A 14,982-nucleotide genomic window follows, 5' to 3' on the forward strand; every position below is an offset into this window, starting at 1 on the left:
AACTTTGAACCTAAAAAGGCCTTTGGGCGTGCGGAAGGCAGTGTAGTTACGCGAACTTTCCCGAAGTGGTATTTGAAAGTACGCATCCTTTAAGTCAACTATACTAAAGTACTTCGCTTTCTGCAACCGGTGAAAGATCTCCGACATATTCCTCATCGGGTAAGCGTCCTTCTTAGTGACAGAATTGATCCGGCGCGAGTCCAAACAAACTCGGATTTTTCCGTTCGCTTTCTTTACTGGAACCAGGGGGCTGGCGAACTCGGTTGTACACTCCTCGATAACATCCAACGTTTTCCAACGCTCTAACTCCTGCTCGACGTTCTCCCAGATCTTCGGCGAGTAACGATACATCGGTAACTCCTTCATGTTGGTCCCTTCCACGAGTTCGATCTCGTGCTCAATGAGGGTTGTCCTCCCAAGACGACCTTCGCTGGTGCAATCGAACTGCCGCAGGACATCTTTCAGCTGACGTTTTTCCTCAACAGTCAACGGGTGTTCTGTTTCCACCGCGTCAATCAGAGCTTCCGGATCTTCTGGCAGCTCTAGCGTGGGAATGTCTAAAGAATCGTCCTCTTCGGGTTGAGATTTCATATGAATCTGATCCTCATCCACGTCAAACTCCATGATGTGTATTGACAACGCAATGATCTCGTTGTCCACCAACGCATGGCCATTCTCTACGCGTAGGCAGTTGACGTTAGGCGTATCGCTAAGCGTGGAGGTCCACGTCAGGTCCAACTCCTCCGTCCTGTTGTTTGTGGTCATTACTGGTCGAATCTTAAACGCTTTCCAAAAATCCATTCCTAGAATTAATGGTTTTTTAATTTGAGGTACGACTAGTGTTGATACAACTTTAGTTTCATTTCCTAGCGTGTATGGAACGTTCACATAACCTAGGCAAGTGTGTTCGGTATCGTCGGCCGTGCAGACTTTGATATTAGATTTCAAAATTTGTAGTCCATGAGCTTCGATTAAGTTCAAAGAGCTCATGACACTTATTCCAGCACCAGAGTCAAGCAGTGCAACAATTTCTGAACCTAACACGTTAACTTTGATGTGTGGGCAAGCACTAGGATTAACCCTAATTTGTAAGACTGAGTTGTTATTTAAGTAAGTAGATTCATCTTCGCTGGGAATTGTTTCTACTGGCGAGATGGTTGAATTCCCGATCAAGCATCCCGCCGCCAGTTTGTCGACTGATCTTGATCTTGATCTTCTTGGGATGTAGGGTAGTGATTCTTCTCACAAGTTCGAGCTGTTCGACCTAACTTCCCACAAGCATAACAGAAAACTAGTTTTGGTTTAGTACATTCTCTCCAAGCATGGCCGATGGCCTGGCAGTTCCAACAAACTGGAACCTCCGCTGTACCTGGTTGTTGTTGTTGGTCTGAAGTTGGACGATCATTTGAAATATTCGCAGCTCTAGACTGACCACCAGGTGGTGCTGATTGTCTAGGTGTTCGCTGTTTCTGAATGGCGTTCACCTGAAATCCTTCATCATCAGAATAATCACTTTCTTCCACGGTTAGATGATTAACATCGTTCCTTGTTCCGTTCAGTGGCTTAAAAAAGAAAGGATCATTAGCGTCAATTTTGTGATTTAATTCAATCAAATGTTCCAAATCTTCAACAGTAATTGTTGAAAGGCGCGAACGATAATGGGGCCTCATGTTTTCCCAAATTAGTTCAAATAAGGTATCTGGAGAAAATGGTCGAACTAGACATTGATTCAGTTTTTCGACCTCTGTTACGTAAGCAACAAACTTTTCTCCCCGTTTCTGTTTCAACTCCCTAATCTGAGCCCTAATTCCCCTGTCCCGGTTTGGGTTTCCGTACCTGAAACGGATTTCGTCTTCAAATCTAGACCATCTGGTGAAATTCTCCTCGCGCGTGAACCACCAGTCGTACGCTTCACCCTTTAATCGGTGATGTATGTTCCGAAGCAACTCGCCTTGTGACACGTCCTCGTGCTTGGCCAACTTTTTGATTCGATACAGAAAATCCTCCACCTGAATTGACCTGTTGTCACCTGAGAAGATCAGGTCCCAGTTCTCAACTCGCGATCTCCGGTACCCACGCCTGTGTCTGGATGCACTCGAACTACGGTCGGAAGTGTCTCGTCGGTGTGGATTTCCGGAACGCCTCCTGTGTCGCCTTTGTGGACCATCTCGATCGGCGTGACCATCGGAACTGCTAAGGGATCTCCCTCTGTTGTTCCGGTGGCGGCTTACCGCTCGGTTCTTGCTGGGTTGTCGCCTGACGTCACGACTCGAGCTGCCTGAACCGTAGTCATCTGAGCTATCGTAGCCCTGCTGTCTGTCGTTATGAGACGGGTTACCTCCCCGGTTCACCTTTCTGCCCCGACTTTGATCATTATGGAATGATGTCCCGCCGAGACCACGACCATGATTCGAAAAGTTCTGTCTGCTAGGTCCCGGTATCGGATCCGGTTCCGGTCCCTGAAAAATTTTTCGACCACGTCTCCACCTATCATATTCTCCCAGTCTGGGTTGCTTAGAGTCTCCATGGCTTTTATTACCCCTGGAATCTCTGTTTCTTCTTCCCCTTTCTCTTTCGTCTTCACTGTTCGAATAATCTGACCAATCATATCCCGTTCTGTTAAGCTTTTTTAATTGGCTCGCTTCGATAAAATCTGTAATTCTTTCCGAAGCGAGACTTAATTTGCTTAAAATTATATCAAGCGATGCATTCAGTTTGGAGGAAACTCCCAACTTATCATCTTTGTTAGTAGGTTCATCTTTCTTCTTATCATTCTTTCCATCCTTCTCGTTTCCTTCTGATTCTAACAGTTCCTCATCCTCACTGCTGTATTTGATTTTCTTTTTAAATTTTGTGAAAACATCTTCAATTTCCTTGATTGGGTATGTTTTGTCAGTTTCGTCAAACTCAGACGCTGTTAAAGCATAATTGGCTCGAATTAGGTAATGTCGCAACCTTGACAGAAGACGACGATCAAATGTAGTGTTCAATTTCTCAATAATTTCATCAACGTTTTTAACGATAATTGGTTTTTCATTTTCATAAAAATTAATTCCTTTGTATTTTGTTTTCTTCTCTCTGTCTTCGGTGAACAATCTTTTGACGAATAGTTGTTTTTGTTCTAATTTTTCATTTGGATAAATTTGCTTATTACGTAATTTAAGTTCAAAATTCAATTCTTCGTCGTTCAAAGTTGATGTGGAGGGAAAAATGTACGATTCCATTTTCAAACTAACTAAAACTATAACTTTCTATTCGCCTAACTCGTTATATCAGTATGAAAATAACGTAAATTTAAAAAAAAAACTTATATTTACAAAAAATGTTCAAATATCATTTTCAATAGAAAGTATGTACAAATTAAAAAAAACTTAACCACTAAAAAAAATATATATCTACAAAAAAATATCGTTGATAAATGTGGTGATGTAGCAACCTTTAAAAAAAATTGAGAGAAATTTCATAACACTTCGATTTCGTTTAAATATGTACAGTTTCAAAAAAAAAAAAAAGGAAACTGAAAAAAAATATAAAACAAACAGCGCTACTTTCTTTTCCTATTCAAATATCATCCAACAAAAGCAAATTCTATGGAAAACTTTTTACGTTGGGCGCCAATGTAACCGACCTAAACGTACGATGAAAGTTTTGTTTGATTAAACGCAGTGGCTTATGCGCCACTCTTGCTGTTAACAAGAGACCACCCGTCGTGTTGTGATTTTGCCCGACTTTGCTCTCAGGGTCGATGGTCGGAGTCGAAACTTGGTGCTTAATACAAATGGCTTTAACGTGTCAGAAAGTTGGTTTGGTAAATGTATCTAAATAACTAAACTTTTCGAATAAAGTGGCTTTCGAACAGTTGGCTTTTTGGAACGGAAATTAACGGAAAAGGTAAATAAGGTAATAAAAAGAGAACTAGGAAAAACGTAAGGGAAAACGGTGATTTATTCAAGGCATTTCAATGGGAAATTTAATTTATCTTTAATACCAAAGAGGAATGGGTGAATTCATTTCACAGTGTATTTACATTATGCTAAAGAAAAGTCTCGTTCGGTTAAGCGGGGTGGCATAGGGGGAAAACTCGTATTGTACATGGCCATGACTAATACTAGCATACCTGCGCAGGGTTTATGATGCGTTGCGTACGTTGGTGGTGGTGACCGCGGCAACCACAGCAGCGGTGACGGCGGCGGCGATGGCTGCGTCCTGGTAATGCTGGCAGCTTCGGCGAGGGTTCTTCGATTCGCCGCGATGTTTATCCTCGGCGCGATGAGTTTGTTAAGGTGGAGCGGGACTCCAGGGCTGAACTTGGGCGACAGCCGGTGTGCTCGTGCGCGTATGGCCGTACTTAACGTTGCGGAGGAGGCTCGGCTGGACGGAAGACTTCCGATTTCTTCGGGTTGTTACTCGAGAGCTTTACACGAGCTAAGCTCGGCGCGTTCGGCACGGAATGCCGCGCGGCGCGTTCGACACGAGGTCGGCGCAGGTCCGGACAGTGTCGTCGTCAAGTAAGAGCAAACGAACACCCCACCATTGGAGGCTTTAAGTTAAAACTCAAACGAATCCAGACACTTTATTGTACGCATTTGTCGGCGTACGCTCTCGGCGGATCCACGAGGGGGGTTGTAGCGGGTTGGGATCCTAACTTCCAATCGGCAATTGGCGACCGATGGGTATCTCGCAAACGATAACTTTAGCGAATTACCTCGACCTCCGTTTGACTGCCTCGAAAGGCGGGCCTTAGCAGCACGCACGAGCGGAGCAGGGGACACGAGGGGGTGCCCGGTTGCAGGATCGGTTCCGAATTGGAGGTTAGGTTTCGCAAAACCACGTGGAGAGTTCCACCGTCGGGATCGTTTCCGCAGAAACGGGTATGAGAAAAAACCAGCCTATACCAAGCGCCCGTTGAACGAGCGCTGTCCAACGCGAACGTAAATTAGTTTCACTATAGTTATTTAATTCAAAAAAAACCTTACCTTCTTGGTATGTAAAGAAAGGTCACACAGAAAGGTGACTCGATGAAAAAGAACGGTTCGCAAACCGTAGAACTATACACAAAAAATGCCAAAAGGGTTAATAAATTCACTACGTTTCGTTCTCTTTATATATCTTTTTACCTTAAATAGGTTTGAAGGAAAAAGTTAAACAAGTTCCTTAACTTGTCCAAAGAACTAAAGGAAAAAGTTCACACGCGAGCCACTACACTTCTGGATACCAGCCGAATCGTTTGCGAAATGGCCGAGTCGACGGAATTTCGTCACCTCGAAACCTCAAAAACTCCAAATTTACCTTATCATCATATCTGACATTTTACCATACCAACTTAAAGACCTTAAAGTTTATAAATCATTACCGCCATCTTTTATCCAATCCTAAAATGATTTCCTACAGATATTAATAACTGGCAACCCGGCATCTACGTATCTCAAGCGCGACAAATTATAGCTAAGTATATTATAGTAAACTAAATATGTAGGGTTGAATCTTTAAATACAAAATTTGAATTGGAAACGAACCTGGTCTTCCGAGAATGTTGTATGTGTATGGCGAACACATTCGAAGGGGATAAGTAATAGGGTTTTGTCCTGAAGATTCTTTTCCATTTTTATTTACAACAAAATTAAAATTACCGAACAACGTTACAATATGACGGATGTGTTCTCCAAGATTCACTAACTGACTATAGTTGAGTGGCTGTCTGTGGTGAAATCTTGTTCGTCAACCAAAGGATGAAGCTGACTGACGCTTCTAACAAAATTCATCGCCGCAACGTCATCACTCACATCGTAGATCAAAGCAAAACTTGGCCCGTGAACTAACCCTTGAAGAGCATCAGCAATCAGCTGAACAGACAGCTTGTCATGTGGCCAGGGCCATATTTTCAAACCCAGGCGAACATCATAGTGTCGATTTTATCGCCTTTTTTTGCTTGTCGGATCCGAGGAGCGATTTCATGAATCTTTGATCGGCAGCATAACATTGAATCTAGATGTCACTTATGGAACGCTGGCGATGATTACCCTGGGGGTGATAAATAATAATAACACCCCTCTCTGCCTCTCACCACCCCCTTAGGGCTCGTTTGCCACAAAATCACGCCACAGGGACGTGCCTTAGTTTATAAATAAATGATACAAATTCCAATAAACTACGGCATCCGTTCGAAGTGGTACCTTTCCTGAAATTTCGCGCCATAGGTCGTTTCCGAATAAACAGGTGCCTTTGGGTCATCACCAAAAAAATACAGCTTCCTCTTGAGTGCTGTCCGACTTGCGTATTGAAGGCCCCAACATACGAGGAGCAAATCAGTGCGGTGCGCATAATGAAGAGTTTAATTAAATCGTGATGCTGCGAGGATACCAGATTCACGGAAAGAATTCTAGCAAAAACATTTTTAGTTGCAGAGATGAGCAAGTTTGATTGGCTTTTAATTTAATTAGCCATTTTTAGTAGCTCTTCCATTCGATTCAATTCGTTGCAATTGAAACATCAATTTTTATGACCTTTACCGATTCAAATCACTCCCACCGTTAGCTCAAAACAGAAAACGTTGAGAACCCATCGTGAAATGCGTCACGCCCAACTGCTCGTCGCGCCACTGACTTTTCCTACAAACGTATCGAGCGACGACGTGCACTTTTCCAGCATTGCCCCCAGCGCCGTCTGCAAAAGAGAGCATGAAAATCACTTCCGGAAACAGCCAGTGGGAGGTGGGAGTGGTTGGTAACTGATTTGTTTGCTTAGTCAAGCGTTTCTTGTCGCGCCGCTCTTCTGGCTGAGACTATTTTTAAACGCGAAACTTTCCCATATAAAACGAGAGTACACACCACGGTGCAGTCAAGTGCAGTCGGCACACAGTTTGTGGTTCATCTGTGGCCCATATTGACAAGCTCCATGGGAAAGACCTTGAAGTGAAAGGCCAAATTGGATCTTTTCTCGTCGAATGCTGTGGAATAAAAGGAGCGAGCTTTCGAGCATCTCGTCAAGAAACAATGAAGGAGCAGTTAAAAATTTCAAGTGTTTGAACTTTGGAGGAAATCTTGAAAAGCTGTACGAAATGATTGCATTGTTTGGAACAAATTACTGTTTCACCTGGAGAACGGCTGAATTCGTTATTTCCGCCTTTCTTCGTTTGGACCTTGTCAAAAGCAAAACAAACAAGATGAAGTGGGGAGCTGACTCGAGTGCGCTAAACTTAGTTTTGATCTTTGCACAATGGACAGAAATTGCGATGAAAAGTATTGACCACCATTTTTAGGATTTTTTTAGAAGTTTGGTCAGTTTGAAAAATGTAATAATGTGCGTACAGGTTTCAAAGTAAAGGGAATCCATCACATTATAATATCAATCTGCTAACTGTTGAGCGGTCAATAAGACCAACATTCAAAGGATAGTAAAACATAACCTCTTGAACAACTTTCTTAAACCAGAAGCCAAAAAACTGCTCCATTATGTCACTTACACAATACATGGATTAGCTGCTTCATTATGAATGCATGTCGCTCGAAGGGGAAGAGTCAAAACTGTTGTCCCTATCCCAAATTCTCCCTTCTTGTTTTGAAAATAATCATCAGCGATTGTACACAACAGACAAAAGTGAGCAACAAGAAGTTTTGCCTTTGTATCCCGTCATCTCCATGATCATCCCGAGAGATGGCTCCGTTTTGCATGTTCAAAACACATTTTTGCAGCAAAAAAAGAAGCGTCCAGGAAAGGTTAACCCGAGGATAAAGGCCTTTTTCAGCATTCATTATCGTCCGCTTTGCATCGTCTGGGCGGCGGCCCATCTGCAGAAGCTGAATGAGTTATTCATGAGGCCGCAGACTGGCACTGAATGGGTTCCAAAAGATGACTTTTGCCACCTCGATGTGCTTGACAGCTGTTGTTTGTTTCTGCTTGTGGTTGAAAGTTCACGGGATTGTGAATATCGTTGACCTATTCGAAGTGTTATGTTTCGGATTCTCCTATTGGTATTGGTATCTTTTTATCAATAAGTGTCCAGTTTGAAACCGATTTTTAAGAGTCTGCAGATACCTGCAAAGTACAACTCTTCTCCCGCTCGTTTCATAATGCCATAAATCTCTGCATAAGCGCCTTAGAAGGATCGTTTTCATCACCGGTAATTACAAACCGAGTCTTGTTTGCCGGAAACTCTTTACACTGTCGTAGCGTGAATGATACTTATCCTTTTTCTCACTAGGTCCCAGCAGCGCGGTGTTATGTCCTTGTGTTGCGCGCGATATGGCAAAGTTGTACCTTTTAAAGTTTACCTTTCTTCAAGCAGTGCTCTTTGAGTAGGGTGGAAGACCTTAATTATGGTTTCTTACGTATGAAATTGAAAAATTCACAACATTTTGATTCAGAATGAGTATGTCTACCTTATATTATGAGAATCGCGATATCAAAGGTGTGAAAGTTGGCTCACTTTTATCATACCAGCATGAACCTTATCAGCGCCACCTGAACTTGTTTTGATATGCGAGAGAAACTTGATAAATTATGCTGGCGTTGGGTTTGTTATTTATCTCTGTGTCAACATTAAGCATATTTGGCAAACAACCTGTCGTTGGTTTGTGCTCACTGGCTGAACAGAGTCACTTACACTTAAGGTGGGAATGCTCAGTAATTCAATAGTGGTCGATAGGGATTTACAAACAAATAAAATAATTAGCTACACAGCAAAAAAGTTAAATTTTAGAATGTTGAAAATTTGGTTGGTTGAAAATTACCTCGTTTTGAGTAATATTACCTAAAAATGTGTAAAAATGTGAACCTGATGAATATTCACCAGACTGATGAAAATTCATCATTTATTGTTGTAATATTCCACATTTTATTCGGTACAAAATCTGTCACCATTTACTGATGAATATAACAATATTTTTTTTCTGTGTAAGAAATGCATCATTTTGATGTATTTTTTGACTTAAATGCCCTTTTAATCCACATCGTCTAATACTTAAAAATAATAACAATGACAGTAATAATTTACTTGATGCCATCAAAGTTGGTTTTATCTTTACTGACGACTGAATTAAGCCAGCGCTCCCACAAATTCTAGGTAGCTTTGGTACTCAGAACTTGTGTTGTGTTATTTGTTCTAGTTTCCAACTTCCAGGAAACCAATGCTGGTACAAAACTCTATTGAAATACCTTGTTGGTGGATTTTCACCTTGGGGAGAGGCATCACAAACTTTCCTTCAAAGTCTCAAATTTGTTCTGATGGCAAATTTCGTCCCGCTTTAATGAGATGATGTGACAAGATGGTGGAGCTGAAAGTTTTCTCTAACGGTTCCGGTTCAGGGATACACGATAAAGTTTGCCACCATAAAAGTTTAAAGCGAGCTTGTTCTGCTTTTTTCCTATACATGTAGGAAAGCTGTGTATCGTTGTCACCTCCTGCGAAAAGGACGTGCCATCTGTAGAATAGTCCCTTTTTCGCCATGCAGGTGTGGTACTCCTGAGTTTTAATGAGGACCGCTATTTGTCACTTCCATCTCGCGCTGTTTGCTCTGATAACATAGAACACATGGAGGAGAGGGTAGAAAAAGAGCATAATTCTATTTGCTGTTTTAATTAGCACGCGCAGGGTATTATGTTCGCCTCTGGAATCGTACGGTGGTGAATTTGAAGCTCGAGCGAAATGATGAACTAATTTGGAACCCATATGATGCGAGAGTTGCAAATAAAAAAAAATATTTTTGCTTGTGGATTGTGATATCAGGTTTACTTAAAACAACATCTTTTGAGAAACAAATTTTGTTTTGCTATAATTTGTTTCCAAATGAGTAGGTTTGTTCTACATGAAAAATAGCCAAGCATAACAATATAAAATAATATTATATAATATTTGAACACGAAATCTGACTTTATGCAGAAATGATTATCATGCCGATTTGCATTTCATAATTGTATGATTTCTCAAGTTAAATCCACTTATTATATCTCAATTTACTTGTCGTATTAATCAAAAATTCGCGTTATTACCCTTAAGCTGTGGCAACAATTGGTCATTAAATTCGCATTCCTTAGATGACCAATCTGCAGTCAACAATTTTGACTCTCATTTTACTTTAGCGGCCCTCTCTAGAGACTTGGAAGAAGAGGGTCATCTTCGTTCATAATTTGCTCAATATTTCATTCAACTTTATGACCATAATTCACCGTTCTCTTTTCGGGCAACCCTCGTCTCTCCTCTGGAAGTCGTTCGTGCAGAACATAAATTCCAGCTGACCTTCTTTTATATTTCACTCAACAGCTTGGTAGCTGTTCGAGTTTGGAAAAGTTCGCCATCAGGTGAAAACATTTATGTCGCAGCATACCCAGGTCAGTGAGGCGTGGAAGTCTGCTTCTGCTGTGGTGTGAAAATTTTCTCTAGATAAAGTTGGTCAGTGGGTTGTGGCTTGTTTTTTAAGGTTATATCTCAACAGTTTAACTTTTCTCTGAGTTTTCATGATCTACTTCGAGCATAGTGAACATGAATTTAAGTTTTCTTCAACGGTTTTTATTACCTTTGTCATACATTTTAAATATCTGTAAGCCAAGATACGTTCAAGCCCTAGTTCACGACGGTTCTAATTGATGCTTGAACATTCAGTGATAAATTTGAATCCATAACCACAACATCAACGAAGAACTTCGCACAAATGATGACGAATCATCCATAGAGAACTGTCAGAACGCAGCAAAAAGTGGGGCAGATTAGTTTCAATTGACAGGCCAACTTCTAGCATTCTTTTATTCATCCACTCATTTATTTGGGGAGAGTCAGTTTCACAGTCCGGCATTGGGAATACGAGGAAACCGTTTTAAAACTGTTACCGAACGACGAAACTAATTGAAGGCAACGCTTTTGCAAATGCCGCATGGCTTCATTCATCATCGGATTTGACAACGAGAGATGCTGCGAAAACTGAAATAAAAAATGTTGGTGTCTTTCGTTTCGAACCATATCTGGAGTTTTTTTTTTTTTTAAAGATCCAATAAACCAAATTTCCAGTTTTTGTTTTTTTGGGTGTTTTTGAATCCGCCTTGAGATTGCTTCACTCCACACTCGTTTGTGCATATCATCATTTGTTTGTACGAGCACAAGTTTTCAGAGTGCACAGCTATATATGCCACACCTTCAACCTCAAACATTTTCCGAAGAATGGTCTGGCAAGGTACTTTTCAGAATTGCTTAGCAGGTTGTACATGTACTCTCACCTACTTCTGGGCCACGGATGGGTGGCGCCCGTCCATTCATTCATACAATAGAGGAAATGATTCGCAGCCGTTTTTTGGGGGCTTGGATTAAAACTTACCGGTCGTAAAATTCTTCACCAAATGAACATTTAAACGCTCTCTCCCGAGGGTGCTGCAGATGCTGGTTTGTCCTCAAGGCTTCAGGACGATTCTGGTCCTTTTACGGTGCACGCTTTCGAAAATGATTCTAGCGAGGAAACCTTAAAACGGGTGTCTAAATTGGTCTGGAGAAAATTAAATTCTCACTCAGAGTTTGGGAACGCCCCAACAACACTCGGCTAAGGGGAGACCCATGTGTGGTGCTTAAAACAGTGTGTAGCGTGTGGGTGATGGGCGCAATGTTAATTTAAACTTAACGACTTTTATGAAACTACTGTCTCCATGATGGGACAATTATGCTTGCTGATGCCGGTGTGTGGGGAGAGGTCGCTGAAGATTTGTCTTAAAACAGTTAATTGCTATGATCATTAATGCGAAACAATCGTATATGAGAATTAGATTTGGAGTTGTTATTTCCAAAATGCTAGTTTATGTTTTTTTGTACACATTTTTCTAAAATAATGCCTTCTTTCATTTACAGGTAAAATTAAAATGACAATATCATCCAATGCAAATGATCGAGTAAATTTAAGACGTTGATTATTTTTCGCTCAAAAATATATGGCCCAGATTTGTTTGTATTTAGTGGGAGATTTTCGGGTACGATTTCACACAAAGTAATGTATACGTGGCAGGTGGCGTTAATACGTTATGATTCATCAGTCTTATTGTTATTGTTGATTTCTTCTGTGTAAGCTCAAAATAACCTAAATTTGCCTCTACAGTTACTCGATTGAGAAGCGAAAAGGTTAATCTTGATTGCTCTTTGATCCCGTGCTGATCTCGTTGTTTCTCCTGTTGATTGCGTGAGAGCGTTTCTTATGGTTTTGTGCCTTCGTGCCTTCAAGTGGAGGAGTGAAGCAATATTGCACCGCATCAGAGCGTGAATTAGTTTTTGCCATGCTTTGATGCAGTTCTTTCTCATGAAGTGCACGTTGATGACGTTCGTAAAGTGGGTCTTCAAAAACACTTTCAAATTAAGCCATTTCAAGTTGACAACTTTCTTCACTGTGGAAGGCTCTGATATCATTGTGTAAATGTTGCGCGCTTGGCAATGATGCAAAATTACTACAATTTAATATGCCACAACAGCGAAAGTGCATCGCGAAACCAGGCACAGCTACATTTTTGTTTTCTGCTCAGCGAAAAAATGTCTTTAAAGAAAAGCAGCTCAGCTCTGCGGATGACAGGCCCGCCGACCCCCGGATGATGGATTCCCAGGGCCGAGCTTAATCCGCCTTTACCACAGTGAAAATGTTCCAAAAGAGCTGAAAAGACACGTTTTAGAACGTGATGAAGCTGTTGAATGCTTTCAATTAATAAGAAAATTCCTTTCCTTTTTTGCCGCCATGATGAGCACGCCACACCACCCCCACCTTTATTTTTGCGCCCGACATGCCAGCAACGTTTGAAAATACCGGCAGATTCGGTGAATGGGTCTCGACATTGGCGGCGCACTGGATTTGAAGGGCCCTTCGAGGGTGCTTCGAGGGTCATCATCCTCCGGGAGTTGAACTGGCTGCTGGCGTGGGAATCTTCTTTAGTTTGGTTCGAAGAGGAGAGCATTTTGTAACAGGGAACTTTTGTTTCCGACAGTCGAAACTGACATCGAAGGTCAAACGAGGTGAATTCGTGAATGAAGCGTTAAATTTCATGAAAAACGCGATAACAGCTTTTTTGGCGCAGATTTTACGCTGCTTATATCCTGCTGATCACAATGCATTTGCATCTGTTGGCGAAAATACAACTCAGTTTTCCTAGAAATTAAATTTGACTACACAAATAATTCAATTCACTCCCGTAAATTCCACAAATCACCACTCTACCAATTTGAATTTAAAAGAATGTAAATTCGCGTGCTGCTACCTGGCTAAATGTGCACCCCTCACCAATAACACAACCAAGTACAGAAATACATTACATTCAGTTCCAAACTTGCACTGTTGGGATAACTTTGCTGAAAGAAGCCAACCCAAAAAGAAAACCAACAAGTTCCCCTCCCATCATTAGCATAGTTTAAAAACATTCACGCAAAACGATGTGAAATGCGGGAAAGTTTAAAACTTTCCACCTTGCAAAGGGAAACATTTTTAACCCTCCGGGAAAAAACGCAGTCACGGAAAATCCAAAAATACTTTGCGGCGCGGAAAAGTTGTTCTGTTTGCCGTCTTCTAGCGAAGGATTCTTTTTCCTCTCTGCCCTGTTTATGATTACACTGACACACAAAACTTCCTTAGCCATGACTGTTTGCCATTACTTCCGAAAAAAAAGTTGTAATAACGAAAAATCTCCACCGGACGATCCTAAAAGAAGGACGTGAATTATACAGCCTAAGATTTGTGCCAGGAACAGCTTTGGCCCCGGTTGGAGTTTAAATCGTCCTGCTCGAACAAGGGAATGGAAAATAATATAAGAAATGAAAACTGTCCCCAAGGGAGCCGGAGGAGATCAAAATGCCATATTTCTTGACGGATGTTTTAATCATTTTTGCTCCTTTTTCTCTCCATTACAGTCACAGTTGAACCCCCAGGAGCTGGGAAGATTGTGCATATCGAATTGGGGACTAACTTTTTTCCGGACCATTCATTGTGCGGTTTATTTTGTAATGAAACATGGTTTTTATGATTTTCCGCTGAATCAGACAGGATATTAGAAAAGATAATTTAGTGGTAGGATTTTGGGCACAATCCGGATTCTTGTATGAAAGCCATGTGAGGATTAAACAAAGTAGAGATCGGACCAACCCCAGATTTAATTTTTCATGCTGTTAATAGTTATATTTTATGTGAACTAAAATAAATAAATTAAATTCCACTCTGTATAATTCACGTTTAATTATCCTGCAAAAGAGCTTTTGTGATGCGAAAATATTTCAAAACTTATTATAACATAAATACGATAGCATCACATCCCCACCCACACAAGCTCAGGGCTTAACTTTGAAGCCGTGTTGGCATCCCTTCAGCAAATGCAACGTTATTCCGGAAATCGCCACTAATTAGCGCGGTATCATCGGCAACACTTTCTATAATTAATGAGCTCTCGCGATGCAGCCACCAGAGCTGTCACTTCCGCCGATGTCGTCCCGTCCATAGAATCGGTTGACGGGCACGTCATTAAATCTGCAACCAAAACTCATACACCAAATTCGAGTCTGCTCGAAAAACGATTAATGTCCAAACTTTTCGGCGAAACTATAATGAGGTTGGGGACTGGGGTTCGGATTGTTCTAGCCAGTCCATACTCGTCGAGCATCAAATTGGAGAGCATCTGCATCCCATCAGTGTGCAGTTTGAACCCAGCGTGTTGGGGGCCACATGGGGCGACGGGTTGACTGCTATTGTCCGGCTTAGTTAGATCAATGAATTGAGTCATTATTTATTTTAATTGAGACCACTCCCGTTCGCAGCATCCTCGCGGTCCGGGTTGGCGCTCATCATCATCGGCCAGAAGCAGAATCTATACCGCGTTGAAGAAAGGGTTTCTGTGGCCATATGAACATGTATGGAGAAGAGCAAACATAAACACAGTATCGCCCATTGTGCGGGCGGGTGTTATAAATTATTCCGTCTTAATAATGCGACCTTTATGCGATCTGACGGCTAGGCCCAGAATCTATACGCTAGGTTCAAGTGGAGA

At 41.5% G+C, this 14,982-nt stretch overlaps 2 long non-coding RNA genes across 2 annotated transcripts in view; both read right to left on the reverse strand.

Annotated features, from left to right (window-relative positions):
- Window positions 1-14,982, reverse strand: part of LOC119769783 — a 60,691-nt gene that overhangs the window by 25,854 nt on the left and 19,855 nt on the right. The window lies entirely within an intron of this gene.
- Window positions 4,365-5,144, reverse strand: LOC119769784. The gene is made up of 3 exons (XR_005278521.1): window positions 5,118-5,144; window positions 4,977-5,048; window positions 4,365-4,916 (listed from the first exon to the last, which is right to left on the reverse strand). It is a non-coding gene; the product is annotated as an uncharacterized LOC119769784 (long non-coding RNA).

The sequence above is a fragment of the Culex quinquefasciatus genome, chromosome 3, assembly GCF_015732765.1.
Source record: "Culex quinquefasciatus strain JHB chromosome 3, VPISU_Cqui_1.0_pri_paternal, whole genome shotgun sequence".
Lineage (NCBI taxonomy): Eukaryota > Metazoa > Arthropoda > Insecta > Diptera > Culicidae > Culex > Culex quinquefasciatus.